Raw genomic sequence first — 15,976 nt, 5'->3', positions numbered from 1 at the left:
ATTAGATGCCGATTTCAGGGCTCCGACACTATATAAAGGCAGTCTGGTGCTCAGTTTCGGCCTAGCGGTTGTTTTAGAGAGGTCTGCACTTGTGACGTCTCGCAATGTGCTACTGGATCCAAAAGTAAAAGTCAAATCTGGACAAAATGATTTTGTGTATGGGAAGGGCATTTCCGTTTAAAAAAAATAAACCTTTTCCTCGACGGTATTTGTATAAAAAATTTGTTTTGGGAAAAAAAATAAGAGAGAAAGCTAAGTTGGGGATAAGTTACATAATCTAGATTTTTTGTAATTTTTTCTAACAATTATATAAGAGATTCAAATATTGACAACAATTATGTTAAAGCTAAGCTAAGAAAAGGTTCAAAGGTTTGGATTCATTATATACTAGCAAAACTTTCCTGATAACACACTCACATACTTTCATGAAAAACCCGAAAGTCATAGAGAGAGAGAGGGAACGGAGAGAGAAAAAGAAGGCAGACATAGAGGAGGAATACCCAAAATTGGGGTAGTGATTAATAGGGTCAGAAATAAAACTGAAAATTAGTTGGATAACCTGACGAATGGGTTAACAGGTGAACGAGGGTTTTGACATTGAGATTGGAGCTAAATCGGAGGGCTGAAATCACTCTATACTTGTGTGTTGTAAATAGGCAGGCTCATTAATGTAAATCACACTTGTGGGAAGTATGGTAGTGTATAAGAGTACCGGTATTTCTCTATTTCGTAACGGGTCCGGTCCCATAATATCCCTTTTTGTCATGATACATCTTGTCTTGCATATTATCTATACTATCCATTTTTAAGATTTTTATGGGTCACTCGATCTGCTCAATCTAGCTTTAAATTTTATAATACCATGTGAAGTAGTTTTTTAACTCATTATTAAAATTTTCAACATCAAAATTATATCTTTTGATGAGTTTTGGAGGTGACGGGATTACCTTATTTAAGGTAATGACCTTATCAAAACCAGATATTTCAAAACAGATGGGTAAAATATAAACATTAGTATTTGGAAAACGTTTATATAGAGCCTAGGCTCTAAACAATACAATTAGAGCCTACTTCAAAACTTTCATCGGAAGAAGTTGTTTTGATGCTCAAATATCATCAAATTGATCATCTCGACATCAAGATACATGAGCATGAGAAAAAAATGGATTTCAATTTTGGAAATAGTACATCTTGTAACGCATTTTTGGACCGTCAATTTTCAATATTTTCAAGTTTTCATAGATTTCCTCGATTTATACCATTTTTTATGCTTCAAATTTTATAACAAAAGCTGAAATGTATTTTAAGGCTATCACAAAACATTCTACTATTGAAACCATATTTCTTAATACTATTTGAAGGCGGGCTCTAATTTGATTGTTTAGAGCCTCGGCTCTATATAAACTGCACCTTTAATATATATATGGCTAAAATACTTCCCAATATTTTTCAAAATAATAGAAAACATAAAAAAAAAAAAAAACTATTACATAAAATTCTTATTTTTTTATTTTTTTGAATTTTCTTTTTAAGATAAGGTGGTCAAGCCGATTGACCATCCTAATTTGCCAAAACCGGCCGTAAGTAAGCTGGTCGGTGGTTATGGGTTGACCCAGTTGTTTTTGCCAACAGGGCTCAAAATACCTATTTAGTATGAATTTTTTGGTCCAAAATTTTGGAAACCACATAAGAATTACCAGATGAATATTTTTAAAAGAAAAAATTTAGATTTTGAGTTGTGTGACACTTAAATCTACCCTTTCAAAAATTAGACAGCCTCTATTCAAACTTGTAGAGGGTTAATTAATTTTTTTTTTTGATATATATTGATATTAGTGTATAGATTGTAGAAATTACATCCCCAAATTTTGAGATCTAAATAGCATACCTCGCAAGTGTTTTGCCCGAGGGAGTATGTATAGTATACTCCCGAGGAAGTAGGAAATCTTTTAGGAGGTTTTGCATTTTATTCAAAGTGAATGATTTTATGTCACCGGGTTATTGAAATATAATGAAACCACATTTCTAGGGACATAATTTCGCATCTTCCTAATAATCAACTCTAAAAAGATAAAATTCAATTTGCACCATTGATACAGTCAAAATGAGTTCATCTAACGATGAATATAAATCACCTATTTAGTGAATTTCAAGATCTAGGTCTTTTATGAATTCAAAATAAAAAATTTATTTATTTATAATATTAGTAATCTAATGATAATATAGCTATCTAAAATTTTGGAAAGAAAAAAAAATCTTTTTAAGCACTAGATTTAAACATCTCACTAAAATGGACGACATATATTAATTGGGTTAAAAAAACACTTTCTAAAATATATTTTTAAAGTTTTCATTTTTGCTATTATTCATTACAATGGAAAGAATGTATATTTAAAATTTGCGGCCAAACAAATGACCCTAACAGCTTTTTAATATTGTTTCATGATATTATTGTATGCTTGTTGCAAAAGTCACTCATCTTTATTAAAAAAGTGCCTGGATTTGGGGAGTTGGCAGACTCACTAAACTTTGTGTCTCCTTAGACATATGGCGCTCATCAAAGTGAGGTGCCTCCACTAAATGTTAAAATAGATGGTGCAAACAAAAAATAAACATATACTATTCTATTTTTAAAAAAGAATATACTTGACCATATTTCCCTCCACCAAGATTATAAAAATGTACAGTTCGTATAAGTTTGCAACTTTATATGTAGAAATAAGATTGAAATACTCTGCACTATCCATTTTTATTTGGATTTGTGTAGATTTGACACATTTTTTAAATGTCAATGGATGACACATAAGATAGTGTGCAATCTACACTATCAAAATAAAATGGACAGTGTAGACAACTGCAACCTTATTTCTAAAAATAAGGTTACAACCTTATATTAAAATTTTTTTATTATATAATGATTTATATTATGTAATTTTCTTTTCAAGTTTTGTTCCCCTTTCTCACATTTCTAATATTGAACTATGTTTTCCATTTTTCATTTATTAAGGTTTGTTTGATATCATAAACACCAAATAAGGCTATTTGTTGGGTTGATCAATATAAATATTGAAAACCCTAAAAGACTAGCCCATAGGCCATTCGACATTAGCAATATCGAAATTCTCCAAAAAGCTATCCAATATTGCCAATGTTACACAACTAATGAGTGGGTCTTTTTGGTGTCAAGATGTCTATTATCGCAAATACCAAACAGCTTTAAACTTGAAAAAAAAACAAAAAAAAAAAAAGTTGCTCGTGTGCTGATATTGACAACATCGGATAGCAAATTTATACTATCTGATATGCCAACATCAAATTCCCCAGGAGCTTGACTTTTATGGTTGTAAACACCGAACATACCATCTTATAAAAAAAAAACAAAAAAAACCAAACATACCAACATATGGGGATGTTTGGCATTGCAGATATCAGTCAAACCTTGAATAAATGAAAATAAAAAAATTTGAGGAATTTCCCACATGTTGTGTTGGAAATGCCGAACATAGAGCACTTCTGGAAAGAGCGAGAAACATGGTCCATACATAAGTTCTCTTTTCAAAAAGAAAAAAAAAACGTGTTCATGGTCATTATTATAGTTGATATTAACAAATCCTAAAATTTTAAATTCAAAATCCAACTTTAAGATGGGTTCTGAAGGGGGGACACATCAACACGAGAGAAGGCTTACTCACCAAACACTTCTCCTTTTAAAAAATTATCCAAGAAATTTTTTGACTTAGGAATGGACTCAAAGATTGCCATGACCTGATTTATTACGTTCTATTGCTATTACAAGTAAGGGATTTGTTCTATTTTTAACTATCGCATGGCTATGATACGTATAAGCCCTAGAGAACACGTATGGACACGGCCACATCGATGCATTGGAGATTAACATTGAGAGACAGTACACAACACTTGGGGCAACACTAGGACATAGTGTGAGGAGAAAATATGCTTTTGGTAGAGCAGCACTCCTTGCAGTTAGAAATGGGTGGCAATCCGGTCGGATCAACTTGCTAAACTGGGTTTAGATTCAGTTTTTGGGACCGGAGGTCAAATCTTGATCCGGCGTGGACCTTATTGGATAGGCTCTGGGTCTCAGACCTGACCCGACCCAAACCGACACGTTATAAACAATATTAAATATAATATTAAAATTATTTTTATTTTGTAATTTCTAAACCTGGGTCTGAATTGGTTTCAGTTCAAATGACTTGGACCCGACCTGGGTTCGGGTCCATATGAAACCTAGTTGGCTCACCCTGCACCCCACCCGCGGTAAGGTCAGAGGTCCTTGTTAATAATGGTAGTATGCAAAGATAGGTGGTATGGAAGGTGTAACGCACACTACTTTCAGCCTCTCTCTATCTCCAATAACAATAACAATGTACTATCGAAGGTACACAATATTTTGAGCCATCAGATGTCACATATGAGGAACTAGGATTCGCACAGGCTGAGGAGAATATACCACAGGCATTGGGCACCGTCCATGTAGACCCCTCACAACTCTCCCTTTTTACATTGTTAATTTTGGATCCTCTATATCTTTTTTACCAAAATAAGGTACTTAATTTTCTAGTTTTACCTTTTTTTCTTTACGATGAAAAATTGATAAGAAGTGCACCTTACCTAGATTCAAAAAATAAGATATTAAAAGAAAATACCCTAGGAAACATTGACCTAAATGCGTTTGCCCCTTGAGTGAATGATAATAGTTGATGGCTCACTGGCCATTGGGCTCACACCATTTTATAGCTCAAAGAATATATATATATATATATATATATATATATATATATGGAAAAGTCTTCTTAAACAAAAATAAATAGTTATTTCATCTATCTGCATCACCGTTCAAATTTCATCGTAGGGTTACAATTATCCGATAGTTTTTTATTTATTATTATTATTTTTCTACAAATCAGAATGACCTGAATTTGAAGTGCATCTAATAAAAATATAAAAAAAATTATCCGCGAAAAAAAATTGACCAAAATACCTCCACAACGTTTTGGGGGTATTTTGGTCAATGTTTTCATTTAAAATATTTTTTTTATATTTATCAAAGATTCCCCTATTTTTGATGAATATACGCTTTAAATTTCAAGTCATTCCGATTTGTAGAAAAAAAATAAAAATGAAACACTATCGGATAATCGTGATCGCATGATGAACTTTGGACAGTGATGAACTTTAGACGATGATGAAGATAGGCGAAATCACTATTCATTTTCACCTATAGGTATTGCGTTAGTGTTTTCTATATATATATATATATATATATATATATATAGTAGTGATTTCATGCAACGGTTGTATTGTAGTATAATGCAACCACACTTATTAAAAATCATGTTTGTGGTATTTGTATGACCCCAAATTTTACATACACACTCTCTCCCTGATGACCTAATGCTCAAGATCCTCCCCCAACTCCCCCTTCAATCCATTCTCAACTTCAAAGCCATCTCCGAAATGAAACCCTCTCCTCTCCTTCCTTCGCCACTGCTCTCTCTCTCTCTCCTCTTCCCCATTCTCTCCAACCTATCCTCTTTTTGTCTAGAAAAGTAGAATCTGCTACATCCCTTCTCCGCTCTGATGTGTGTCTCTTTACCCTAGTGATACTCAACCCCAACTGCTGATGCATCTGATGATGCCTTAGTGTATGGCCTCGCAACCTGCAAAGGCTTAATCTGCTTCTATTACAGAGTCTCTCGATCGCACTACATAGGCAATCCTGCAATTTGCAAGTACACGGCGGTTCTGGCACCTGTAGATTTCCCTTACAACAGAGTTGTTGGCCTTGGCTATGACCCCACCTCTTGTAGTTTCAAGATACTGTTACATTGCTCACCTAGAAGTGATACCCTTTGGCTATGGTGCCTAATCTCCACGCTTAAGTTTGGTCATCATCGCCAAAGACCAATGGCATGTACTGGGAGCACCTGCTATGGCATTTTTCGCTCCAGTCCAAATTTAGGGGCTTTCGACGTAAACTCAAAATCATGGGATTCAATCCCACCTCCGGAGGGTCTTTCATATCCTTGTAGAAAACTGGGACTCTGTATCCACAGTTGCAGATGCCTGTTGAGAACCCAAATGTGGGATGACCGGGTTTGTGTTTTCATATAAACCATGATTTAGAGTTGAAAATGTGGGTTTTAAATAGAGAGATGATGAATTGGGAGCTGGTTGTGAAGAGTTGAAAATGTGGGTTTTAAATAGAGAGATGAGGAATTGGGAGCTGGTGCCGTTATCTTGGTGGGTGACACATTCTTCATTTCAAGATACAAAGACACTGTGTACCTTTCAAGAAACAAATGTGTTCCTACAAAAATAATCGACATAGCTTATAATGTGAGAAGTCACCAATTTACAATAATTGAATGAAAGACCTTTTTCTCTAAGAACCATTTTCTCCCTATAAGCACTCTAGCAAGGTCTAACTATTGGCTGGGCTTTGACAAGACTTGGCTAGAGTGCGAAGAGTGCTACGCAAGCCTACATAGGTGCACAATCATTTGTGATGGATGAACAAACAAGAGGGGCAGGTCCTTCATTCATTTTTTGGTGACTTGTCTTCGAGGTACGATGGTTGTGATGGCGGTAGATGCTACATTAGATTAGAAGTGAAGGATGCAATTCTTTGGATTATTGTCCTATAAGACAACCCTCTTATCCTGGGATGCATAGAGGCTCGACTTTGGTAGTTTTCAACCATGGTTTGATGACAACCATTCTCTATGTTTTCTTTTCTCTTTTGCTGTGCTAAGTGTGAGCTAGAATTTTGGCAATTCACAGTTTGTTTTTATTGGATTTCAATAGCTGGGGTGGTTTCGGTTTTTTTAGGCTCTTTCTTCTTTCATTTGAAAGATGCAATTGCAGGCTTTTAACTGCTTTTACGCTATTGTTTCCATCAGTGTAAATCAGCTTGCTCACCTTCCTAGCTATTTCAGTTACACAACCAAGTGAAAAACATCACTCCAACTGGATTGCAAATCCAAATATTTTTTGGGTACTTAAGTTGGTTAGAAACCTTATTTGATCTAAGTACTGTATTCGCAATAATTGGTGATTAAACTAATGCCATGGAGATGTTGATCTTGATTTTTCTTCCTTGCATTTGGAGCTTTTTATTTCTAATTGTTCACTGACACTGACGATAAAATATCTAGGATTAATGCATCGATTTTGGAATTGGTCGAGCTGAATATTTTGCGATGTTGATCTCTCTCTCTCACACATACACACACTCACATGGGCATCTCTCAATTAATAACCAGGCTACTCATTAACAACCAGAAGACTAGTCAAACACTACCCACTCGCAAAATCTTTCTCTCTCTCTCTCACCCACTCTCACTCTCACAAGGGCATCCTTGGAAGTGATTAGAAGAAGGTTTCATATTTAAAAGAAAACCAACATATAAATTGCTTTGAAATAAACAATAAAACCAACAACCAAAAGACCATCGATGTGTGCTCATTAAATTCATTTCATTTCTTTAAAATGGCTCATAAGAATGTGAAGCATACACAAGCACATGTGCAACAATAAAAAGCATTCATTTCATGTTTTTGGGATCTTTGATGGATAAACATCAACTAAGCCAGTAGAACACTAGAATTTGACTCCTACAACATGAAAACAAGGAAAATAATCACATCCCCATTATAACACGAAAAGATGTCACTAATAGACATAGATGACTAATTCATTTGTGCTTCCATTTCCAATACAGAACTTCATGGAACAAATTATTTGCATACATAAGCACTAAAGCCATATTCATTTCATGTTTTTGCACAAGTACAAAAAATGGTGCTTCAGGCAGCACTCTTTACAAAAAAAAAAAATGGTGCTAATGAGAGCACATTGTACAACCAACAAAGTAAAAAAACAAAAAATGTGAAGCAGAGTACAAAAATATTGATTAACTTCTATCAAAATCCCTCAGTTCTTGATAACCTGATTTTCATGAGAGAAAGCAGTTTGAACTTTTCTAGTTTTACTTAAAGGGCATTCTTCCTCTTGTCTCGTAATATGTGATTGGTCTTTATGAATTCTCTACACAAATTCAAAGCCCGTTGTAAAGCACAACTATTTTGTTATTTCCTTATTTACCAGCTTGGGACCTTCCATGACAAGCTTCCTTGCAATTCCCTACGACCAAGAAAGAAAATTACAAGTCAAATTCCTACACAAGAATTACTGTTGAGGTTTTTTTTGTTTTTTTTGTTTTTTTTTCAAAGTTTAGATTTGGAATGTTTTCAAAGATTTGGACAAACGGTTAGAGTTAAAAGACTATAAACCAAGCTGAAAAATGTTACTAATATATGATCCAAAGAAATTCAAAAATGAAAAACCTATGGTTTCAAAGGACTTGAACCTCAAATCAACACTACCACTCAAACTCATAATTCATACTAGCAGTAGCACATTAGATCTAATATCCCCTAACATAAGAAAAAATATAACATCATTCACTAGAAATTGCACACAATATAACACATTTGAACTATAATGGAAACAGTTGGAGAGAGAATGCCCTTGGTGGTCATGTTGGGGCAAGAGAGTGACCCTCTATCATCATAGGCAGAGAGAAAGAGCCCAGTCACAGTGAAAGTTTGTTTTTGAGTTCAAAATCTAAAATTTTCATTTCAAAAATGAAAATAAATAACAATTGGCATATATATCAGCCATTAGCCTACTTTGTGAGAATTAAATGAATTATTGTGGATCATCATCTACCTAGTAATTACAATACATAAAATTTGTGAAGGAACATTGTAAGTGAACATGTATACTTGTCACCCTTTATAAAAGGGATTTATGTGCAATAGTGACTAAGAATTACTTGTACCAAAATATGGCAAAAACAAAAAAAAAAAGGGAAAACAATGAGGTCAATTTTCATGCTAATTTTACCCAACATATCCAAAACCTTCACTACTGAATCTCTCTCTCTCTCTCTCTCTCTCTCTCTCTCTCTCTCTCTCTCTCTCCAATTTTTATCTAATAAAAGAAACTAAAAATCATGGAAACTCAAAAAATAAAGAAAAAATCTGAAATAGACACCTAGTTTTAAATTATTAGACTGATTTTCTTCCAAAAATTCAATGTTTTTTAATGTCAGTTCCAAAAGTTCAATGTTTGTTAAAATCAGGAAGCTAAAAAAAATTCAAATCCAAAAAATACAATACCTGATTTAACTTGAATTTCATATCCTTATCACGCTTCAGCTTCAATTGACATTGAGATGGTGAGAGGGTTTAAACTGCTTTCAGTTGGTACTTTTTTGAAGCTTCTATCTTCACATGTTGATTGATCCTGAGGTATTTTGCAGGTTGATCCAACAATATTGATAGTGGTGCGCAGAAATCACGACTTACCTCTTGGGTTCTGCATCCTCGAGAGAGAAACAGGAGGATGCGATGCCTCATGGTTCGAGAGAGAGCGATGGATCCCCATGGAGGGAGATCGGTACTTTAGGGTTTTTGTCTCATAGAGAGAGAGCGAGAGTTTGGATTTAGATATTGGAGTGGGCGAGAGTCTAGGGATTTAGATGTTGAAGAGGGCGCCAGCTCGGTATGACTTATTGAAGAGAGGGAGAGAGGGAAAATGGAATTTGAATTTGAATTTAAAATTTAAAATTTAAAATGATTATTCAAATGGATATTCCAGTACCAATTTAAACAGTTGGATTTAGTTTCGTCTAATGAATAGGATTGTGCCAATACACTGTTGCATTATACTATAATACAACGGTTGCATTAGATCACTTCTCATATTCATATATATATACATATATATATAGGGCGGTTTGTATAGAGCTCTTTAAACAATCAAATTAGAATGTATCTCTAAGTAGTATCGAAAAATATGGTTTTAATATTGAAAATTTTTGTTATAGCCTTAAAATATATTTTCATCGTTATTTATAAATTTTAAAGCTTAAAAAATAGTGTAGATCGACATATCTATGAAAACTTCAAAATATTGAAAATTGACGATTAAAAAATGCATTGCAAAACATACTATTTTCAAAACTTGAAATCCATTTTTTCTCATTTTCGTGCATCATGATGTCGAGATGATCAATATGAGGATATGTGAGCATCAAAACAACATATTCTATTGAAATTTTTGAGGTAGGCTCTAATTTGATTGTTTAGAGCCTTGACTCTAGATAAACCTTTCTCATATATATATATATATATCTATATATATATATATATATATATATATATATATATATATATGTAGAAAAGTCTTCCCAACACTATAAGAGAACATAAACAGTGATTTCGTCTACCCTCATCAATATTGAAAATTTCATCGCACGGTCACGATTGTCTAGTAGTATTTTATTTTTCATTTGTTTTCTACAAATCAGAATGATCTTAATTTGGAGCGTATGTATATCTTAGTGAGGCTCACCTAATAAAAATATAAAAAAATAATTCATAAAAAAATAATTGATCAAAATACCGTCGAAACATTTCAGGGGTATTTTGGTTATATATTTCATGAAAAATATTTTTTTGATATTTTTTTTAGATTCACCTATGTTTTTTGAACACACGCTCCACATTTTAGGTCATTCAGATTTATAAAACAAACATGAAAAATAAAACACTACCAGACAATCGTGACCGTGCAATGAACTTTGGACGGTGATGAGGGTAGGCAAAATCACTGTTTATTTTCGCTTATAGGTATTTTGTAGTATCTTTCTATATATACAAAACACTTATAGGCGAAAATGAACAGTGATTTTTCCTATCATCATCACCGTCTAAAGTTCATCGCACGGTCACGATTATCTAGTAGTATTTAATTTTCATTTTTTTTCTATAAATTGGAATGACCTGAAAATTGGAGCATGTATTCATCCAAAATGATTGAATCTACAAAAAATATCAAAAAATTATTTTACATAAAAAACTTGATCAAGATACCCCCAAATGATTTAGGGGTATTTTGGTCATTATATTTTCACAAATTATTTTTTTTGTATTTTTATTAGGTGCACCTCACTAAGATGTACACACGTTCCAAATTTTAAGTTATTTCGATTTGTTAACAAAAAATGAAAAACAAAACACTACTAGATAATCGTGACCAAGCGATGAACTTTGGACGGTGATGAGGGTAGAAAAAAATACTGTTCATTTTTGCTTATAGGTGTTTTGTAGTATCTTTCTATATATACAAAACACTTATAGGAGAAAATGAACAGTGATTTTGCCTATCATCGTCACCGTCCAAAGTTCATCGTACGGTCACGATTATCTAGTAGTGTTTTATTTTTCATTTCTTTTCTATAAATTGGAATGAACTGAAATTTAGAGCATATAGAGCATATATTCATAAAAAAGAATTGAATCTACAAAAAATATCAAAAAATTATTTTGCATAAAAAACTTGATAAAGATACCCCCAAATGCTTTAGGGGTATTTTGGTCATTATATTTTTACAAATTATTATTTTTATTAGGTACATCTCACTAAGATGTATACACGTTCCAAATTTCAAGTTATTCCGATTTGTTAACAAAAAATGAAAAATGAAATACTACTAGATAATCGTGACCATGAGATGAACTTTGGACGGTGATGAGAGTATGAAAAATTAATGTTCATTTTTGCCTATAGGTGTTGGGAAGACTTATATATATATATATATATATATATATATATATATATATATATATATATATATATATATATATATATATATATATGTGTGTGTGTGTGTGTGTGTGTGTGTGTGTGTGTGTGAGCCCACAAGCTCACAGGAAAAAATGACCCCAATGGCCTAGATTGAATTTGGGTCGATCTGACGATTACAGATATCTGATAGTGTTTTAATTTTAATCTTTTTTACAAATCCAAATCGCTTGAAATTTTACCTATGCGTTCTTCTCATCAAGCCTCACCTAATAAAAATATAAAAAATATAATTCGCAAAAAAAAATTTGATCAAAATACCCCTTAAATGTTTTGGGGGTATTTTGGTCAATTTATTTCATGTAAAATATTTTTTTGATATTTTTCAAAGATTCACCTATTTTTTATGTACATACGCTCCAAATTTCAAGTGATTTGGATTTGTAGAAAAAAAAATTAAAATTCAAATACTATCAAACATCCGTGATCATCAGATTGGCCAGATTCAATCTTAACCGTTGGGCTCATTTTTTCCTGTGAGCTAGTGGGCTCACCCTACCATCTTCATATTCAGATATATATATATATATATATATATATATATATATATATATATATATATATATATATATATATATATATATATATATATATATATATATATATATATATATATATATATAGGAAAAGTCTTCTCAATGCCTATAGGCGAAAATGAATAATGATTTCGATAATGCTCATCATCGTCCAAAGTTCATTGTACGGTCACGATTGTCCTGTAGTATTTCAATTTTCAATTTTTTTTCTATAAATTAGAATAATCTGAAACTTGGAGCGTGTATACATTTTAGTGAGGCACACTTAATAAAAATATGAAAAAAAATATTTCGTAAAATATAAATTGAAATTTATATTTTGTGAATTATTATTTTTTTATTTTTATTAGATTCTTCTATTTTTGATGAACACACGCTCCAAATTTCAGATCATTCCGATTTGTAAAAAAAATGAAAATTGAAACACAACTGAACAACTGTGACCGTGCGATAAACTTTGGACGGTGATGAGCATAGGTGAAATCACTGTTCATTTTCGCCTATAGACGTTTGTAGTGTTTTCCTATATATATAGGCGTTTATAAATGTTTAAGCTTCATTAAATCTTTGATATGACCAAAAATAAACTTTGGGTCATTCTCTCCCTCTCTCTCCCTCTCTCTCTACCCATCCCCCCCCGGCCCACCGATCTTGGAGTCTCTCTCTCTCGCCTTCCATTGGCATCTTCCTCTCTCTCTACAAATAATCAATTCCACTAAAATTTTGTTTCGTTCTTTCTCTCTCTCTCTTTACTAACAACATCTTCCACTGAATTTGTTCCATATAGCTTTTTTTAAAAATCAAAACTCCTAAGTTATTACAAAAAAACAGAAAAAAAGAATTAAAGAGATTCATTTTATTATCATGTTGCATTTTAAACTTTATTTGGACTATAAAATGAATTTAACAGACAACAAATACTCAACATTAGATATGTTCTCAGTATTTACATATTTGTTGACACAATAAATGAAAACAAATAATGTAATTTCCACTATTTCTTTTAGAAACCTAAAACACTAGATTTTTGAAAACTTATAGTTATTCTTTTAGGATGAGACCGGCCGATCCAACTGATTCCGTAAGCCAGATCGTTAATCCACCAATCCAGCACGATTTTTGGAGTGGCTGATCTTGGTCAACGATTCGTATTTTTAAAACTTGATATATGCATAATGATCTTATACAACGGTTCCATGATGTTGGAGGAATCTATTTTGCCTATACTCTCTTTTCAATCATGTCGAACATTCTAAAGAAAACAAATTTTCAACATGCACATTAAAAGGTTTTTTTCTTAATCCAATGAGCAGAGGTTGTTCATTTGATGAAATAATTAATTCTGGGCCTAAGCTGAATTGTATTTTATCCCAAAGTTTTTAGATGACCTTATCATCAGTAGATTACCAATTTTAAAAGAACAAAATTGATTGAGTTTTTAAACGGCAGGATCTTTTTTCTGGGTAAATCTGCGGGGGAGAAGGCCAAAATCTTAGTTTCCACAAAATCGACCGTCCGGATTTATTGTTGGAGAGAAGTCACTTTGACATTTCTAGATTACAAAATCAATCGTTTTCTTTTAGGGCTCAATTGTTGACATGAAGAGGATGTGTGCAAAACTTTGAGGTGATACAACAAGTACAAACCTGGTTTTTAAAAGGGTGATTTAATTATGTTATTGTTGAACAATGACATGGCGGGAGGCACATGACTTAAACGGGATTTGTGAAAAGAGTTTAATTGGACATGTTTAAATGACGTTACATAACATTCACATTGCAATTGTTTTCCAGTCTTCTGAAAGATAACACGAGCACTGAAAACCTTCTTTTACTCCCTTGTCGTTGGAATATTTGGTCCAAAGTACCAACAGGCACCACAAACTTGTGGAACTGCCAATGCATCAGTGCAAGGGTTCTCAAAGTGGCCATCTTGTACACCCAGTCCTATCAACATCCTTAAACTGAGGCAATTTAAATATTAAGAATAAAATTTAAGTTTTGGTAAAAATCCAAGCTTTTTTAAAAACATATTTGAAAATATAAATACATTGAGGTAGGTTGACAACACCCTATTAAAAGGAAAAATCTCAATGAGCCTTGTAACCTGAGTAAGGGACCAAAGGATCAGGAAACGGAGAGTGGTCCCCACTTCAAAGAGTCCAAGGTTTGACTGAAGTATTTCCAAAGTGGGTCCAATATGAATTCATTAATAACTGTCAAATAAGCGTTGGATACCAATTGAAGTGCAAGGGTGAGCTGAGGAACTAGGATTGTCTTATCACCTGGAGAATGGGGAGATGGTTGTAGTTCCTGAGAAAATGCAAGGAAGTCCCTACATGATCCTAAGGCGACATGCCGAAAGAAAAGAAAACACTTCTAACTCTTCTTCTTCTCATTCTTATACCTCCCTAAGGAAATACTAGGAAATCCTTATTTGATCTTTGGGCGACAAGCCGAAAGAAAAGAAAACACCACCAACTCTTCTTCTCCTTTTGCATCTCCTTCTTCTTTGTCTTTTTAGGGAAAAACAAAATGCTGTTGTACCGAAAATTTGAAAGGATCTCATACGATGAGAAAGCATGTACAAAGAAAAAAATAGCAAAAAAAAAAAAAAAAATATCAACCAGCTGAAGCCTTAAAGGGACCCAGGGAAGTGGAATCAAGAGCTTTGTCATTCTCCCTCTCTTCACTCTATGATTTTTCTTTTCTTTCCCTATAATATATTCCTCTCTCCTTTCTCCCAAGTTGGATTGATGCCAAAGCAATTTGGAGGCTTTAGTTCGACTGATATTGATTAAAGCCATTTTCAAGTAAACCAGAAGGACCTTGGCTATCCGAACTTCAAAAGGTTCGTGATGGGGGTGTGAAATTGGAAGTCTGAAGAGATACCAAATCCAATGGCAATGCCCCACATTCTTCAAGACAGGTTGTATGAAAACCGCGAGAAACCTTTCTTTGAATTGTGGCATGTGGATTAAGGATTCGAAACATAAAGAGTACTTGCTAATTCCTAGTGCCAAAAGTCATAGCCAAGGTAATCTTAGTTCATTAGGATTAATTAACTCAAAATGCACAAGCTTTAAAGCAAAATACCGAGGCACAAGTTGTTTTTCCAAATATAGCTTATGGAAGTCAAACTTTGGGGTAACAAGATGTCCCTCAAATTCAAATAATAATAATAATAATAATAATAATAATAAGAGATATATATATATATATATATATATATATATATATATATATATATATATATATATATATATATATATATATATATATATATGGAGTCACTGAAGTACCCCCATACGTGAATGGCCCAGATTGAATTTGGGCCATTCTATGCTCGATTTGACGCTCACGAATGTCTAATGGTGTTTGAATTTTAATTTTTTTTCTACGCACGTGTTCTTCTCATCAAGACGCACCTAATAAAAATATAAAAAAAAATAATTCACAAATTGTTTTTTATCAAAATACCCCCAAAACTTTTCCTGGGGTATTTTAGTTAATTTATTTCATGTAAAATTTTTTTTTTTTGGAGAGAAAGAGAGAGAGAGAGAGAGAGGAGAAAATGCTGAGATTAGCCCATTAGCTCATATGGACATATAAGTCCAACATCCCATATTGAATCTGGGCCGATCTAACGGTCACGACCTCATTTTATATTTGAATTTTAATATTTTTTTATAAATCTAAAT

At 33.0% G+C, this 15,976-nt stretch overlaps 1 long non-coding RNA gene across 1 annotated transcript; it reads right to left on the bottom strand.

Annotated features, from left to right (window-relative positions):
- Positions 1–7,767: 7,767 nt before the first annotated feature.
- Positions 7,768–9,578, bottom strand: LOC148779820 (uncharacterized). The gene is made up of 2 exons (XR_016043518.1): positions 9,211–9,578; positions 7,768–8,170 (listed from the first exon to the last, which is right to left on the bottom strand). It is a non-coding gene; the product is annotated as an uncharacterized LOC148779820 (long non-coding RNA).
- Positions 9,579–15,976: the final 6,398 nt, after the last annotated feature.

Source organism: Amborella trichopoda, chromosome 11 (genome assembly GCF_054954075.1).
Source record: "Amborella trichopoda isolate Santa Cruz 75 chromosome 11, AtrichopodaSantaCruz75HAP2 v2.0, whole genome shotgun sequence".
NCBI lineage: Eukaryota > Viridiplantae > Streptophyta > Magnoliopsida > Amborellales > Amborellaceae > Amborella > Amborella trichopoda.
This window is presented reverse-complemented; position numbering and strand designations above follow the sequence as displayed.